Below are 18,463 nucleotides of genomic sequence, written 5' to 3' on the forward strand. Positions count from 1 at the left end.
TGCACACATGCTAAAAAGCTTACCAGAATCAACTCTAACCTCAAGCTCTGGTAGACGTCAGTCTTTCAAAACCTACAAAGGGGTTCTTTCCAAGGATACAAGAACATAACTGTCTCAGGTTCCCAACCGGAATAATCATAAATAGTTCAGTCTTTCCTTTATACAATAAGGGCCTTTGATGTTGGCCTCATATAAAAGGTGATCACCTGACAGAAGGCCCTCTTCTCAGGCATACCTTCAAAACGCTTGATTTTTCCTAATCCAAGGTTAGGAACAGCCTCTCCTTAGATATTTCTCAGGAAATCCACTTCACATGTATTGTCCAACAAGTCTATTCTCATCTGGCACTTTGTTCAATACAGTCCTTTGATTATCCAAATCTTATATCACATCTCCACCTAGAGAGTTTGCATGCCATAACATACCATAGCTCACCATAACACACAAACTTTGCATTTAGTAAAAGGGACCCCAGAGATACCTAAAATTAAATTAACAGAATTTTATAAAGGACATAGCTGGAAATGTTCATATCTGTCACACCAAATGTCTGACAATTGTTGTTCTGGTCTGTCGGAACTAGGACTACTTTTGAGAATCCATGAGTTCAAAAGATGCTTTGTAGGACTGAGCCTTTTAGAGACTACTCGTCAGATAATTCACTGGTGACTTGATCTATCATGATAGTATGAAGGGCAAGAACATGTAGATACACCTGTGTAATTTGAAAGAATCAATTCCATAGTTTGTATGGTCTCCTGACAGTATCAGGATGATTCTGCTCCCCTGTAATTGCTGACTTAATGCATGGTTTTAGAGTCATCTGTGAGCATTTGTACTGTAAGACCCTGTAGAGGGTCTCGCATTCGAGTCAGATGGCCCTGAGCTCTAGGATGTGTCTCTGGAAAATAAGCTTCCTGAGTGGACCACAGGCCCTGAATTTGAAAGCAATGTAGTTGAGATTCCCACACCCACAGATGTCTGAGAGGTATGGGCTGTCACCAGTCTTGGTAGGTAGAAGTATGGAGAAGAGTCTTCTGCTATATACCTAAAGAAGGTCTTTCCACAAGTATAATGAGAAGAGGACTTCTTGTGGGACTGTAACTAACATGTTTGTACAGTATGTTCTGGGTAGATACTGTGATGTCAAATTCTTTTCCATGTAACCCAGGTGAAGTCTGGTATGCTATGTGATATGAAGTGCATAAGGCCTTGTATCCAAGTCTTAAACTTGTTTTTACCGATGAGCTTGAAGTTGATTGATGAGGCTTTTAAACTGTGGGCAGTATACTTTTGAAGAAATTAAATATAACAGTGCTCCTATGAACCCTGTGCTCTGAGTTGGAGTCACTGTGGATTTCTGGTGGTTGACTTTGAGATCTAGTGAGGCAAAGAACTTTAGAATTACTTGAACTGAATCAATAAGCTGTTGGGGAGATCTGCCTCAAATCAGCCAGTTCTTAAAGTAGGGACAGACGGATCCCTGTCTTCCTTAGGAGAGCTGCCACTAATACAAGACCCTTGGTGAATACCCTCAAGGCCAAATAAAGATCAGCGAGCAGGACTAGTAAAGAGATGTTTCTGCCAGGAATCTGAGGTATTTCCTGTCCATTGGGAGGACTGATATATGGAAGTAGGCATTTTGCAGGCTCAGCTACAAACCAGTCCTGAGAATCTAATGAGAGGATTCTGGAGGAAAGAGTCACCATCCTGAATTTGAAAGGGCATTGAAGGTCAAGGATTGGCTGTTAATGCTCCTTCTTCTTTGGGATAAGAAACTAATGCAATAAACGCCTCTGTACCATAACTCCAAGGACACTTTTTTTCACTGCTTTCACTTGTAGACATGTTTGCTTCTCATTTTAATAGTCTATCATAAGAAGGGTCCATAAAAATGAATCAGAGAAGTGCAGGAGTTGGGGATTGAAACTAAACTGGATACCTCTTGCTTAGCAATCTCTAAGATCTACCAATTTAAAGTACAGTAGGGTCTCAACATTCGCAAGGGTTCCGTGTTCAGAACCCTTGCAAATGTTGATTTTTCGCAAACATGGGGGATGGTGCCCGCAGCGTCGGGGGAAGTGGCAGCTGCCAGCACTCCTGACTAGGACCCTGGAGGGAAGCAGTGGCTGCCACCACTCCTGCCTGGGGCTCCAGGGGAAGCAGCGGCTGCTGGCATTCCTGTCCATGGTCCCGGGGGAAGCGGCAGCTGCCGCTACTCCTGCCCAGTTCCTCAGGGAAGCAGCCACTCACGAATAATTGAATCTGTGAACATTAAGTTCATGAATTGTGAGACCCTACTGTAATGCCAGCCCAACAATTTCAAAAATAAAATAGTAACAGAGAGGAAGCCGTGCCAGTCTGTACACTATCAAAACAACAAGCAGTCAAGTAGCACTTTAAAGACTAGCAAAATAGTTTATAAAAATAAAAGTTATATAAATAAAATAAAATAAATAATATAAATATAATATTATATTATATTATTATATGATATTATATAATAAAATAATATAATATAAAATAAATAAAATAAAATAAAATAAAATAGTTTATAAAAATAAAATAGTTGCCAAAGGGTGAGTGTGTGCGTCTGTGTAAATTTGTCCTATCAGGCATTCATCACTAGTGTCAAACCTGCTGCCTTGGTGGACGCCCCAAATTGTTAGGTACCAGAGAATGCAGAGTCATCACTGGGGAATTTCTGTCTCTTCCTTGGTGACCCTGAGGTCCTCTGTAGTTCTCTGTAAAACTGTGTAGAGAAGCACTTTCTAAAAGATGACCATTGGTACAGTGACTTCCTCCTTAAGATTGGGATGCACAGCCCCAAAAAGTGCAGTTGCCCTTGAATCCTTTAGGAAGTGTGAGGATTCACCTATTCCATTGTTGAAAAATTCATTGCCTTCAAATGGTAGGTCAGTGACTGTTGCTTGGACCTCCCATGAGGACTGAAGCAGTGATGATCTCATGATTCTTGCCATGACCCTGGTGCACATATCCAGGGAGCCTGGAGAAAAGACAAGGCAGAAAGTTGTCTTTCTGCCATTATGGATTTCAACTCTTCATGGTGCTCCTTCGGAAGTTTGTCAATGATTTGGGAAAAAAAACATCAGTTTAAAAAAAACATATTTGGGGGAGGCATGTCTGATAGGCACCTTTTCTGCAGGATTGCTGATTGATACACCTTGCAGCTGAAGAGGTCCGTTTTTTAATGTGCTCTTCTCTCAGTATGGATTTAGAAGGCCCCTTCTTACTTTTGCATCTTGTCTACTGCTGCCACTACAAGACAATTAGATGCTGAATACAAACAGTAATACTCAAATCTTTAGCAGTGACCTAGTGCCAACAGGAACTTAGCACCTCCTGTCTGCTCTTTTTGACAAGATAGATGCAGATGTATGCCAGTTGGTTCCACAGGCTCTAGTAGACTTTCATTACTAGGCCTAATGGAGTCTCCCTGTTGTAGAAGTATGCAAAATGTTCAAGAGCTTGTGTTGCTGAACCATTTCTTGGGTATGTCTAAGGCTTCCACTATGTATTTCATCAAGTCTCGAAATACCATAAATTTTTCACCTGAAGCCAATGCGAGTAGATTCACAATCTTATCAGTGTAGTATGAGGATAATCCAGCTAGCATCAAATGTTCTTCTCCTGGTATCTGATGTTCCTCTTTATGTTGCCCCTCTTGCCTCTCAGACAACTGTAGGTGAACTAACTGGCTCAACTGATTATCCTCTCTGGGAACTGCAATCTAATCCTGACACAACAGATGAAGCAGGCTTCTTGCAGTATGTTTGCATACCCCAGAGGGTCCAGTAAGGCCCTGTCTATGTAAGTAGAAGTGTGTGGTGCAATGGAGATGGGTAACAGGGTGATCTCTACAATCCTCAGGCCCCTTTCTATTACTCTTCCATCCCTCCTGACTATCCTATGTGAGAGGAAATTTTCTGTTACGCTCATCTTTGGAACATTGCTCTCTTGGTAACCTTCTTCCCTGTCAGACTTCAACAGTGATGTAGTGGGAGACAAAAGGGCCTCTGAGTAAATGTGGGCTGGGATCTCGAGTGGAATCACGGCTCACTAGGGCACTGACTGAGAAAGACAGAGGCCTGATTATATCACTCCCATCAGGATTTGAGGAGGCTTGCGTCAACTCCTCTAGGAGGAAAAATTTCAGCTTCACCTCAATCTAGAGGTAGGCTGGAGAAAGAGTGACAAACAAAACATTGCTGTATATGTCTGCCTCCAAGATAAAGCAGGCCTGTTGTTAGTGGGCACTGAGACATCACATAAGGACAGGTTTTAAATACAAGTGATTTACGCCATAACTCTAATACCACTACGTAGGAGAGGGGCAGGGGTTGACAACCTGCAGCTCTGTAGCCGTAGCTCTTTCAGGAGTCACAGGTCCAAGTGCTGCCGCTGCAGACTCCTCTTGCACTGCTGGAGGCTGCTGCCACTTAAACAAAAAATGAAATTCAGTTGTTCACTGTTAAACCAAATGAATTTAGGGTTTTTGTTGTTGTTGCTGTTGTTGTTTAGGTGGTGGCAGCCTCCAGAGCCACCGAGCAGTCAGCTGCGACAGGAGCCCTTGAGAAGAAAGACATGGCCGGGCAGGGAGCCCCAGAAGAGTTGCAGGGAGGGGAACTGGGCCTGCCCCTGCCAGATCTGTGCAGCCGCACTGAGAAGGAGGAGGCAGGGTGCAGCAACCAGGGGTGGGGAAGAGACAGTGGTCATGGAGGAGCAGCAGCAGTGCACAGAGATCCTCAGCAGGCAGGTTAATCCGGGGATGTGGTGGGGGGCAGGTTTGGGGCTGAAAGGGATTAAACCTGGGGATGTGGGGGAGGCAGGTTTGGAGCTGAGAGGGGTTAAGCCAGGGGATGGGGGGGTTGTTTGGGTGTGAGAAGGGTTAAACATGGGGATGAGGGGAGTAGTTTGGGGCTGAGAGGGGTTATATCTGGAGATGGGGGGTGCGGTTTGGGGCTGAGAGGAGTTAAACCTCAGGATGGGGTAAAGCTTGGGAATAAGGGGATGGACTTGGGGGCTGAGGCGGGTAACCCCTGGTGATGGGGGTAACAACCTCCTAATTAGTAGAAATCATTGTGTGCACGCTGTTCTTAAAATAGGGGTGACAAAAAGTACAGTTTGATGTTATTATTAAGGACTGTCTCGTATTCATATGCATTGCAGCTCTTGAAGTATTGATTTTATAACTGAATTTGAAAAAATGGCTCTTCTTGCTATTTCAGTTGCAGACCCCTGGGAGTGGGGTACATATAACACACCAGCTACTTCTACACTTCTTCGAAGGGGGCATGGTAATCAGGGCAATGGGAGATTACTAATGGAGTGCTGTGACGCACTACTTTGGAGAGGAAAGTTACTTCGAAGTAGCATGGGCACTTCAAAGTGCCTGCAGCTACACGGCATGCTGGCACTTCGAAGTCTGACACTTCGAAGTTGCCATGGGGGAGATTTTGCCTAATGAAGTGCTACATATACATCACAACACTCCCATTGCCCTGAAGTGTAGACACAGCCACAAAGAGTCAAAATCTGTAGTTAACAGCATACATATTTACCAATGGGCAGGAAAAGACAGAAACTACACTGATCACCCTACATTAACTACACTATATAAACTACACTAGTACGCATAAGGATAATTACTAACAAAGGCCATGTCTACAATGCCTCTCCCTTTTGGCAGGGGCATGTAAATGCAGTGGATCGCAAATGCCAATGAGGCGCTGATATGAATATTCAGCACCACATTTGCATAATGGCAGCCACTTGCTGCGTCAAAAGTACTGCTTTGGAAATGCAAAACAGCTGTGTAGATGGGGTTCCTTCAAAAGGACGCCCCATTTTCAAAAGCACGCTTCTTCCTCATTTGTTTTAGGAAGAAGGGTGCTTTCGAAAGCAGGGCTTCCTTTCAAAGGAACCCCACCTACACAGCTGTTTTGCATTTCAAAAGCAGCACTTTCAACACAGCAAGTGGCTGCCATTATGCAACTGTGGTGCTGAATATTCATATCAGCGCCTCTTTAGCTTTTTCAATCTGCTGTATTTACATATCCCTTCCAAAAGTGGAGAGGAAGTGTAGATGCAGCCATAATGTGCAAAATAAAGAGATACTGGTTATAATACACATTCAATTACTGATAAAATAGACTTCCAAAATCAAATATATCAAACTGAATATATTTTTCTCAATACAGATTTTGGTAACAAACATTTTGAAATCTTCAATAGATACTTTTTCCACCATTAGGTTTGAACAAGATGAATAAATGTCCTCCAATTAAAAACAAATAAAGTTAGATTACGCATTGCATTGTCAAAATGGATACCAAGATTTGAGGTGATCTCTGGGTTTTTACGTATCAAGTTGGCAGGGAATAGAGCTTCCCTGAGGTGAAGTGCGGTACAACTTCACACAGTAACAAATCATTAGATAAGTCTCTCATTTTCACTAACTTCAGAATGAATTTCTTCATATGCAATGAATACACAGACATGTATTAATCAAAACTTTGAACAATTTATGCAGATTATTCTTATTTCTTCAGTAGCCCTGCTCTTATATTCTTCTGTCATATACTTTATGTTCCAGCTCAAGTGAAAGAGTGATTCAGGTTAGAACACATCCCAGGCATGGATGCTGATAACATGCACTACACATATTTTTAATATTGTTTGTGTGTGCCGCAAAATGAAAAATCTGAAAGTTTAGAACAGAAATATGAACTACATTCTTTTCAGTGCAACTAATTAATTTTATTTCATTATTAATTTGTCATGGGATCAGAGGCATAGATATTTTTATTGTATTTAGCTTTTGTTTGTATTACTACCATTATTTACCAAGAAAAAACAAAAGAAAATAGAGGGTGTTAGTGTTTATAGTAAAAGTAACCATAGACCAGATGTAGCTGAGTCACATGGAGATACACATCTTGCACACCTGGAAAGAGACCATGAGAGGTCTTTGAGTCCAATCCCCTACACTCACAGTAGGACCTATCACCATCCCTGATATACAACCTTCCCCAGACCCCTTGGATGCCCCTCTCAAGGATTGAGCTCACACTTACAGTTTTACAAGACCACTCGAACCATGCTGTAACCACTGAGCTATCCCTCCCCCACCACTGTGCTTTAAGGATCACAGATTTTTTTCAGCCTCTCACAGATTTTTTCATCCTCTTAGTCTGGTGTATGCACTGATCTTTAGCGTGAAATATCCTTTTAACTAGCTTTTTGCTGATTCAATGGCTACATCTAGAGAATTTTGTTGACAAACTCACCACACGTCCACACACAAAATGTGTTTTGTCAACAGTCTGTTGACAAAACTCGTCACATCCACCAGCAACATTCTGTCTCTCTCCACAATGAGGAATAACACCTTTGTGGACAGTTTCGGTAGACAAAAAAGCCATGCAGATGCTCCAGAGGGCCCTCTGTTGAGAGACAAGGCTGCCAGTTCACTGGACAGCCTTGTTTGCTGAGCTTCTGGTTGGCCACTCCGTCAAGAGAACGGCCGGGCAGTCTAGCTGCTCTCTGTCAACAGAACAGATTGCTCTTTCAACCTACTTTTGTGTGTGGATGCAATCTGTCAACAGACCTTTTGCCAGAAGATCTCTTTTGACAGTAACTTCTGTCAACAGATCACTGTAATGTAGATATAGCCAACATGTATTTCAAACTGTCTATCATTATATAAAAGAATGAGTAAAGTTACACAACAAAATATGTAAAAAATCAGAGCACGCTCTAGAGCCTTGTCACATGATTATATTTAACCACAAACCAATAATGATATACCAAACTGAGCATACTTTTCAACAGTTTTGGGCTGCAGTATTCCACACTACAGTAAAATATTTCATATCCAGCAGCCTCGGGACTGGCAGGTTGCCAAATATTAAAATATTCTGGATAACAGAGAGGTATGCTTACCAATACATAACAGTAAAGAAAAACTAGATTAGATATTAAGAAACAAGCACAAATGTATGCAAGGTCCTTTATTTACAAAGATAGTATTGCACACTGTAAACTTATACTGTATTTGCTGTATTTATTTGTATTTACTTTCAATATACTGTACTTATGGAAAATGTAACTAAAATTTACTTATGGTTAAAATGCCAGTTATCTGAAAGTTCCAGACGATAGAATGCTGACTGAATAGGAAAGTGTTTACTGTCTACAGAAGAACTGTGAGCAAAGAAAGCCAAAATAGTGTACCAAATGTTGCAGTGGTAGTCTTTCATGACATTTTATTTCTAAATTCATGGTTTTGCAGAAGTCCTCTTTATTCTTACTTGCTTGCTTACCCAAAGTTTCTCTCAAGAATCTCCAAATTATTTACTGTGAAAATCTTAAAGGTCCCAAATAAACATAAGCTAATATGGCTCGGACATTAATTTATCTTAAGTATCTGGTCAAGTCACTTGAGGCTTCCATTGCTCTATTCACTAAAACATAAATCAGGATGGTAAACATATGAAACTTATCTAAGTTTACAGGCTTTGTAATTTAACCCACCTTGCTGGGCAAAGGCCTATGACTACATCTAGTTTTGATTTTTTGCTTCTTTGTCATTCTTCACTTGCATAGACCAACAAGCCATACCCATAGGCATATATGGAAATGTTTTCTAAGATGAGGTTTCTGTAGTTAGGTTTTGGTTTTTAGTATTCATAAATACAGGCTATGCATAGGTTTGTTTAATGTGTTCCTACAAGTTAGTAGTTCTTCTAGCTAATCTAGTCTATTTATCAATATAGCATCCAAACACCAGAGAGATGTAGTTTTAGCATTTGCTAGGATGAAGGATTTTCTAATGCAAAGTTCTGCTACTTACACTTGCAGCTAGTTTTAAGTATTTACATGCTCTGCCATAGCTCCTCCCATTTTTTTCAGGATCTCTGCCCCTGTAGTTCTAAATCTGATTGTTTTTTCCCTGAAAAGAATTATAGGTGCAAACATTTTGAAGCAGGTTTAGATTAATTAGACTGGCATTTTGAGAGAGAAGTAAAATACTTACATACTCTTTAGTTGACTGCCTTATTTTCCCAATCTGTTTATGAGATGTCACACTAAAATTTTATAATGAATAGCCACTTCAGTACCTACCAAGTAAAACACCTTTACAGTTATTGCAAGATTCTTTTTTCTATTTGTTTATGTATAAATTTTTAATTTCTTGTACCATTGACTGTCATAATCCTACATTTTCTGATGCATTTTATAATTGCTGTTGTTTGCAGTGATATACATCTTCTGACACAAGAGCTAATAAAAGTCAAATCATCACAGTGCTATACTGTAGTACTGTTTTGTTCCCCACAGAGCTCTCCATTTTGGTGCATATATGGTAGATGCAAGATACAGTCCAGAAAAGGTCATTTAGCTCATCTAGTCAAACCTCTGGAATTTTTGGAGAACTACTCACCTACATTGTATTCTCCTTAATGTCTTATCTACCTTATTTTTGAATATCTATCTGCCATTATGGTATTTTGCCACTTCCAGTTATGCAGTTGCTTTTACTATTGACACCTGTCTCCTAACATCTGGCCTTGACTTTTCTCTCCTTGACTCTGGACCATGTCTCCTTCACCTTTAGTATTCTGAAAGTGTGAAATATGCTTCCTTCCTTCCTGATTTTGAAGAATAATCGCATTCATTCTAAATCATCTTATTTGTAGATGAGAAATATTTAGCAATTTTTCAGAGATGCTGTTCTAACATTTTCTTGATGTTGCATTTTCTCCCCAAACTATCTACATCATTCGCTATTGGGATCAAAGGTACATGCACTGTTCTAGGTCAGTTACACTAAAATGATGTACAGTAACACTGTTAACTCATTGACTCCCTAGTTTTATATGTTTTACCACACTTTAGCTGTGTCTACACGTGCACGCTACTTCGAAGTAGCGGCACTAACTTCGAAATAGCGCCCGTCGCAGCTACATGCATCGGGCGCTATTTCGAAGTTAACTTCGACGTTAGGCGGCGAGACGTCGAAGTCGCTAACCTCATGAGGGGATCGGAATAGCGCCCTACTTCAACGTTCAACGTCGAAGTAGGGACCGTGTAGACGATCCGCGTCCCGCAACGTCGAAATTGCTGGGTCCTCCATGGCGGCCATCAGCTGGGGGGTTGAGAGATGCTCTCTCTCCAGCCCCTGCGGGGCTCTATGGTCACCGTGGGCAGCAGCCCTTAGCCCAGGGCTTCTGGATGCTGCTGCGGCAGCTGGGGATCCATGCTGCAGGCACAGGGTCTGCAACCAGTTGTCAGCTCTGTGTATCTTGTGTTGTTTAGTGCAACTGTGTCTGGGAGGGGCCCTTTAAGGGAGCGGCTTGCTGTTGAGTCCGCCCTGTGACCCTGTCTGCAGCTGTGCCTGGCACCCTTATTTTGATGTGTGCTACTTTGGCGTGTAGACATACCCTCGCAGCGCCTATTTCGATGTGGTGCCGCGCAACGTCAAAGTTGAACATCGACGTTGCCAGCCCTGGAGGACGTGTAGACGTTGCTACATCGAAATTAGCTATTTCGATGTTGGCTTCACGTGTAGACGTAGCCATAGTATAAGAATGGCTTCTCCCTTCACACACACTATGACATATTTAGTTTGCTACATGTTACTCCAATATCCTTCTTCATCTCACTGCAGGATGAGGTCATTTTTATACTGATGTTTTGTCACTAGCCCTTTAGTACCAGGCCATAGTCATATATACCACATGCAGCCTACAGGCTTTTCTACTCTATGCCAGTTGGTGATGGCCCATAAGGAACCACATGCAGCTGAAAATTGGTGGAGTGCAAGAATCATTTTGTGTCAAGTCCTTAAAGTACCCTTTATGCCTGGGCTGTGGAGGCAACTGCTTTGCAGCAGGAGAATTCTCAAATGGCTAGTTAGATTCAGATTCCAGCCTCTTTGTGCTGCATGCATTGTGCAAAATGGTTAGAACAGGAGGAGGGAATGTCAACCTTAATGTCTCAGATGATTTTCTGTATTTTTCTGATTATCTTTTGATTTATGACCTCACTAGCCACAGTAAAGTCCGTGTTTCCTGCAAAAAAATCTCCTTTTTAAAGTTGGTATACACTACTGAAAACAAAGAAAAAACTGTAAAATTCTGAGTTATTTGAGGAACTCTTACTTGCTTCTTTCTGCTTTCTAGCAGTTCCTTTTTTAAAATGTGTCTGTATTTTGAAGGAAGCTTTTTCTTCTATCACTGGGCATTCCCCACCAGCATAATTTTATTCTTAGTTTTCTTTTTAGTTTTCTTCCTCTTCATATCTGCATTATACAACAGTAATAATAAATTTAATAATTTCAGTCTCTTTTCTTTTGCATTTTGCATTTTTTTATTTAAATAATTTCACTTCTTTCACCATCCATCATTTCAGCCATGCTTTTTTACATCTTTATATTTTGTTGCAGTGTTCTTGTAAAACCATGGTTTCTACTTTTTAAAAAAAAAACTCTTTTGCTTTTCTTCTCCCTCATTTCTTAATACAGTTACACATTTCTATATTTCATCACTTGCAGAAAAAAACAGTCTAAGCTCCAGATCATAAGATCCAAAATTCCTTCCTTTTTCAGAAATATCACCACTTTCTCTTTGTTAGCCAATATCAGATCTGGGATTGCATTGGTCCTCATTGCTTTTTCTGTTTTTAAAATACTGTAAAGATGTGTCTACACTTGCACTCCTCTTTCGGAAGAGGCATGCAAATGAAGGAAAAGCAATGCAAATAAGGCACTGATTTACATTTCTGGTACCTCACTTGCATATTTTCCTTTCAAAAGAGCTTCTTTTGAAAGAAAAAAAGCTGTGTAGATGGGGCTCTTTTGAAAATAAACCCCACCTTCGAAAGAACCCTTCTTCCTATTTTGTTTCAGGAAGAATGGTTCTTTCAAAGATGGGTTTTACTTTCGAAAGACCCCCAAATACACTGCTTTTTTTCTTTCCAAAGAAGCTCGTTTGAAAGGAAAATATGCAAATGAGGTGCTAGATATGTAAATCGGTGCCTCATTTGCATTTTCAAATTTCCTTCATTTGTGTACCTTTTTAAAAGAGTAATGCAAGTGCAGACACAGCTTAAGAAATTATCCTCTTGTAGTCTACTTGAAAAAACCTTAAGTTTCTTATATGTAATTAAAATTCCTCTTTCAATTATTTTTAAATCTTCACATACTTAATATCAGATCCACAAGTATTACCTGTTTCCTAATCCCAGATTAAATAGTATATTACGTGCTTATATCCTAAATCCCCCATGGTTTATGCTTCCTTCATTTTAACTGTTCTTTCTGTATGTGTCACCTATGTGAACTTCAGCATCTGTGCACAGTGAATTTTACAAATTACTTTGCCCTCACCCGATCTTCCTTATATAGAAATGTATCCTTTTATAGTTATAATGTAGTTAAGTCTGTGATGCAAAGCCCATCCAATGGAAATTGTTGCTGCCTGGCATTTGTCAGGATCAGTTCCTGTAATTAAATTGTTTATGAACCTCTATTGTTTCTTGATTATTTTCAAGAGGTTGTTCCATCTCTGAAGGACAGTGTATTATCACAGTCATTTCAATGTACTTGTGTAATCTCTCTATATATAAAAAGAAATTCTTCCAAGGTGACAGAATGACATCATCACACACATGCATCTGTCTGACGGCTGGGAAGGCAGGCAGGAGGTTGTTGTGGGTGGCTCCAGCAGGGCAATAAGGGAGAATGGGTGGAGCTAGGCCACCTTCAGCTGCAGGTGAGGGGAGAAGCTAGGAGCAGACAATACATGGTGGGGAGAGAAGGTACCCTCAGAGCAGAGCTCCATCTGGTACTACTGAGTCCTTCCACCCCAGAGTCAGGCAGCAAGAAGTGGCTCCTCTGTCAGTAGCACCAGTCAGAGCTTGGATCTAAGTGGTGCCTTCCTTCTCCAGCAGAGGAGAGGGGAAGGTTGGCTCAGAGCTGAGTTCTGGCTGCCCCAGCTGATGGCAGCTAGGTCCTGCTGCCTAGCCTAGAGGTGTGGGGAGTCAGTATCGGCAGCTGGAGCTTGACTCTCAGTGGCACCTTCCCTCTCTGCCATGGCCTGGCAGCAGCAGCTGCTCCTAGCTCCTCCCACTTCAAATCATAAATTGTGGTTTTATATTAAATATGTTCATTGGTGAGTGAATACTGCCTATAAACCAAGGCTTTACGCACATTAATTCATATAATTATTTTTCTCTATTTGCTTGCTATTCTGTAGATACTACAGGAGATATTCTGCTACCTTATTCACACTGACTAGTATCATTAGCTATATCTACACTAGAGAGAGAGTTTTGTCAACAAAACTTGCAGAGCATCCACACTAAAAATGTATTGTCAACAGTATGTTGACAGAACTCAGCACTTTTGTTGACAGCCTTCACCCTCTCCCCTATGAGGCAGAACGCACTTCTCGACAGAATCTATCAACAAAAAAAGCCATGTGGATTCTCCAGAGGGCCCTCTGTTGACAGACAGGGCTTCCAGGTCACCAGGACAGCCCTGTCTGCTGTGCCTTGTCTGCTTGACCATTCCATTGAGAGTGGCTGTGCAGTCCAGCCACACTGTGTCAACAGAGTGGATGGACAGAGTGATCCCGCTTTCATGTGTGGCCATGGTCTATCAACAGAAGTTTTGTCGGAAGATATCTTCCAACAGTAACTTCTGTCGAAAGACTGCTTTAGTGTAGATATAGCCTTAGTGAGTAATTTCATTGAAATGACAATAGGACTATTCACCAAATAATGCACTACTCAGCATGAATAAAGATGACAGAAGATCATCTTTCGAAAGAGCATGTCCATACACAAAAAATAAATTGAAACATCGATCTGCTCTTTAGATAGAGAGCATCCACACAGCCCCCGCTTTTTTGAAAGAACAGGCCAGGGACTGAAAAAATCCAGTGCCATGAGGACTGCTCTTTTGAAAAAAGAGCCTGTGGACTCTCTACACATGCTTTTTCTCAAAAGAAGCTTTCAAAAGGAGGCACTCTTTCTGATCTAGGAGCAGAAGAGGGCTTCTGGAAGAAGAGCCGCATTCTTTCAATTTTGGATTAAAAGAGTGCATTTTGTGTGTGGACGCTTCGCATGTTTTTTCAAAAAAGGGCCTGATTTTCTGAAAGACCTTACTCATGTAGACACAGCCTTAGACTGGCAAAGCAACTGCTTTTCTGATGGGCATTAGTACCATACACTCACCTACTAATATTACATTATTAATATCTTTCAGCCAGCATAAAGGAAATTCTCAACCATACCTCCAATTTTCTAATAAGTCAATATTCCATTCTGTTTCTTCAGACATGAGAAGCCACCCTTAATGGCAATATTTTTCACGTCCAAAATATATATGTATAACATAAAAGTTCTGTGCTTGTGCAAATTCATTCTAGATTTTTAAGACACCTGTCATTGTGATAGCTTAGCACCAAATAATTCGAACTGTCTGAAGAACAACAGGGTTAGTAACAAGATATGAAATATACACTTCAGAAAAATCTAATCAAACAGTTCTTTTACAATCATATCTAGAATAAAGACTAATACTATGTCACATATTTTGTTCCATGTAAAGCATTTTGACATATTTCATGGATTTTTATTGTTTTCATGGTAGGTTTTAATAATTCTGTAAAAGCTTCTGAATTACAAGATGGTTAGGCAAGCAATGCATTATACTTCCGTGCAGAAGAATGAAGTCTCTTTATCTTCTTAATGTATGCCCAATGCACCTCTGGTGGCATGTGACTTAGATTCATCAACAAATTTAGTCCGTTGGTTGGATCATTAGCTTCCGTGGATTGGGCAGGGTACTGATGGGAAGTGCAATGTGAATGCTTACTCAACACCCCTCCCCCAATTCTTAATGATTCAATGGATATAAAATTCATTAAAACAACACATTATGCTCTGTCTCTTCTAAAGAGAAACTAATGACACCAACATCAAAGGAAAAGATCTTCCATCTTCCAAATTAGAAGTTATTTCTCTCTACCAGGGAGGAGTGGCAGACACGTAAGCCTGCAACTAGCCAAGAACACAAAAGAGAGGCTTCAAGGAAGAGCGTAGCCAAAGCTCAGAAGAATGGGGAAAACAGAAAAACAAGATGATGAAAAACATTCAGAAAAGAACAGGGGTGAAACAGAGAAAACAGATCAAGTGGCAAGTGTGCCAGGGCATTTAACAATCATTGCAAGGCAAATGCTAACAAATAAACTACTGGCCACAATTCCTGAGTTCAAGAATTAGGCCAAAACCTAATATCTCACTAAATGCCTTCTCAGAGCAGAGTTTTCATTATTTTAGGATTTGTGGTTGTGCCATTATAAGTAGGATTGTTTTATCTCTTCTACAGTACACACACCCAAACCCCAATACCCCCTGTTACTATTTTTAAAATATTCTTTTAACTTTGTTGGGAATATTTCCCTTTGTTTGTTACAAAACGTTTAGCATGGAATTCAATTTTCTGTGGGAAGTAATAAAATCTATGTGGCTATTTTGGAATGCTAAAATTGCTGTTAAAAAGTCCCAAAACTTGTTTCTGAGACATTCATGTTTCACAAAACTCAAAGTCATGTTTTCTAAGATTTTTGAGCCTGATCATTTCAAAATAGGCTGAGATGTCTGATATATTTTATTTTAAAAAGTGAAATTAAAGTGAAATAAATAAATGAGAAATTGCACAAATGCGTATTTGTGAGTTTATACAGTAAAAACCATGTTACCCGGCATCTGGATAACCAGCGAGATCAATACACTGGAATCTGCCTGGAGTGGCAGCAGCGAGGCTCGCTGCCCAGCCGGGAATGGAAGCCATGGGGCGGCTGCTTTGTGGAGCAGTGCTGGCAGCCCTTGCTCGAATAACTAGCACATTTGATTATTCGGAAGACACGCACGCACACACACACACACACACACACACACATTCCCTGATGATGTCGGATAATAAAGCCTGTACTGTAAGGCTTTTAAGTACAAACTCAGCATACATGTGTGCCACTAGTATTTGAGTATTATAATTTGCATTTTAGTTTTTCAACTAAATGTTGATCTCAGTATATATTTTGGTGGTTGGATAGATGTTCTCTTCCAAGGCAAAAAAAAAAAGAAGGGTGGGGGGGAGGAAGGGAGAGCAAGCCTACCCTGGATGACCAAGGGAAGAATAAACTTAGAGCTTAACAAAAAGTATGATAAACTAGTTATTATCCCTTGATTGTATTAGAATATTCTTTCTTCTAAGTTGTAAGTTTTTAATTACTTACATTTATTCTCAGCAATAAATCAGTGAATGAATACTTTAGGTATCCCATGAAATGAAAGTGAAGGGGTAATTATTCTGCCAGGATGATTCTGTAGCTATACTATGGAGAAGTGAGCCTCACAAAGTCATGTTGCTAACTGAATGTTTTTTTAATCCAGGTGTAATGAACAACTTGCAGTTCACTAGGTATTTGCTGATCATAAGCATAGATTTAAAGTGTATTTATTAAGGCATCATATTTTACTTAAAACACAATAATTTAAGAAATAGCATATGTGCCTGAGCAGAGAAAATGTTCTGCAGTTTATGCTACAGCGTGGTTTGTATATGTACGTTACGTATGTTTACTATGCTGAAGTGCACAAAAGTGTTCAGTAAACCAAAACAAGTTGATGCTAGTCAGTAGAAAGGCAGTAACTATTAATAAACTAGTAAGTCTGAAATTATGAATTATTTGCACCATAATATTAAATATATTTAGAGTAAGAATCTTATCATTGTTGGGTTTCTTTATTCTGTAACATTAACAAAGAGGTTAATGTATCTCTCTAGTTGGCACTGGTAAAACACTGATGGAATAAAGTATTTAGTTCTGATTTCCACAGCACAAGGATGTTGACAAATTGGAGAGCATCTACAGAAAAGGCACGAGAATGATTAAAAGATTAGAAAATATGCCATATAGTGATAGACTCAAGGCGCTCAATCTATTTAGCTTAATCAAAAACAATTAAAGGGTAACTTCATTATAGTCTGTAAGAACCTACAAAGGAAACAAATGGGATCTTCAGTGTACTAGAGAAAGGTATATGTTCCAATGGCCAGAAGTTGAAGTTAGACAAAACCAGAGGGGAAATAAAACATATTTTTAACACTGAGGGTAATTAACCACTGAAACAATTTACAAAATGTTGTGACAGATCCTCCATCACAGGCATTTTTTCATCAAGTTTGGATGTTTTTCTAAAAGACACGTTCTGTGAATTATTTGGGGGAAGTTATATAGCCTCGTATACAGGAATCAGATTAGATTATCACAATAGTTCCTTCTGGCCTTGGAAAGTATAAATCTATATAAACATACTCTCCTTTTTTTAAAATTTATCATCCCTGGTGTTTTGAATGTGCCCCATCACCATGGTATCTGAGATTTATAAGAGTCCTACACTAAGAGTTCATCAATTGATATTAAATACAATAGATAATAATGTAGAAAATACATGAAAAAATATGCCCTCTGCGAGTCTTAGAATTAAATTATACAGGATGCTTGTAATTAAATATAATGAAACTCAGGGATTTTTTTCCTCTGAAATTTTAGAAAGGCCAGATTATGTATATCTCCAGTGTGGATACAGGGGCTGTAGGGCCAAAGTGCAGGGACCAGATACAAGAGCTGACACTGTATTGGTGTCAAAAGGGGCTGAACATACTAGCACCTCTTGCAGTGCAAAGCACCCCAGGAGGGATGTGAAGGAGGCATGGCAATAATCCCACCATCTAGCACTCTATGGCACTAGCAGAGCTGCCACATGTCAGCCAAGGAAATCTGGGAGGCACAACCCCTAAGCGGCCTGGTCTACACCTAAGGGCATGTCTGCACTACACCAATCTTTCAAAAAAAGTTCTTCCGGAAGATCTCTTCCAAAAAAAAACTCCTTTTGAAAGAGTGTGTCCACACACAAAAAAGCAGACCAAAAAATCAATCTGCTCTTTCGATAGAGTCCACTCAGCTCCCCGCTCTTTTGAAAGAATGGGCTGGGGATGGAAAAATCAGCCCCATGAGGACTGTTCTTTCAAAGAAAGGGCCTCCAGGGCATCTATGCACATTTTCTTCTGAAAGAATATTTTGGAAAAAGCTGCTCTTCCTCATCTGTGAGAGGAAGGGGGCCACCGGAAAAAGTGCTGTGTTCCTTTCATTTCGGATTGAAAGAGTGCTTTTTGTGTGTAGCTGCTCCAAGGGTTCTTTCAGAAAGGTTCCAGTTTTTTTGAAAAAACTTTGTGTGTAGATGCAGCCCAGATGATCAAATCAGAAGAACTTTGCTCCACCCCTGAAGGCCAATCAGTGTGTTATACGTTCAGTGAGACATACACAATGATACCAAGTGAGAGAGACAAAAGTATGTGCAATTAGCG

The 18,463-nt window shown here is 40.2% G+C and overlaps 2 long non-coding RNA genes across 8 annotated transcripts in view; one reads left to right on the forward strand and one right to left on the reverse strand.

Annotated features, from left to right (window-relative positions):
• LOC142009464 (uncharacterized) overlaps positions 1–18,463 on the reverse strand; it is a 63,574-nt gene that overhangs the window by 24,486 nt on the left and 20,625 nt on the right. The window contains exon 4 of one of the 7 annotated variants that reach the window (XR_012644485.1): positions 11,187–11,326. The exons of the other annotated variants lie outside the window; for them this stretch is intronic. This is a non-coding gene — a long non-coding RNA (uncharacterized LOC142009464). The remainder of the gene's footprint in view (positions 1–11,186; positions 11,327–18,463) is intronic. 7 annotated transcript variants of the gene reach the window in all.
• The window catches only part of LOC142009458 (uncharacterized), a 107,612-nt gene that overhangs the window by 19,886 nt on the left and 69,263 nt on the right, over positions 1–18,463 (forward strand). The window lies entirely within an intron of this gene.

The sequence above is a fragment of the Carettochelys insculpta genome, chromosome 1 (assembly GCF_033958435.1).
Source record: "Carettochelys insculpta isolate YL-2023 chromosome 1, ASM3395843v1, whole genome shotgun sequence".
Lineage (NCBI taxonomy): Eukaryota > Metazoa > Chordata > Testudines > Carettochelyidae > Carettochelys > Carettochelys insculpta.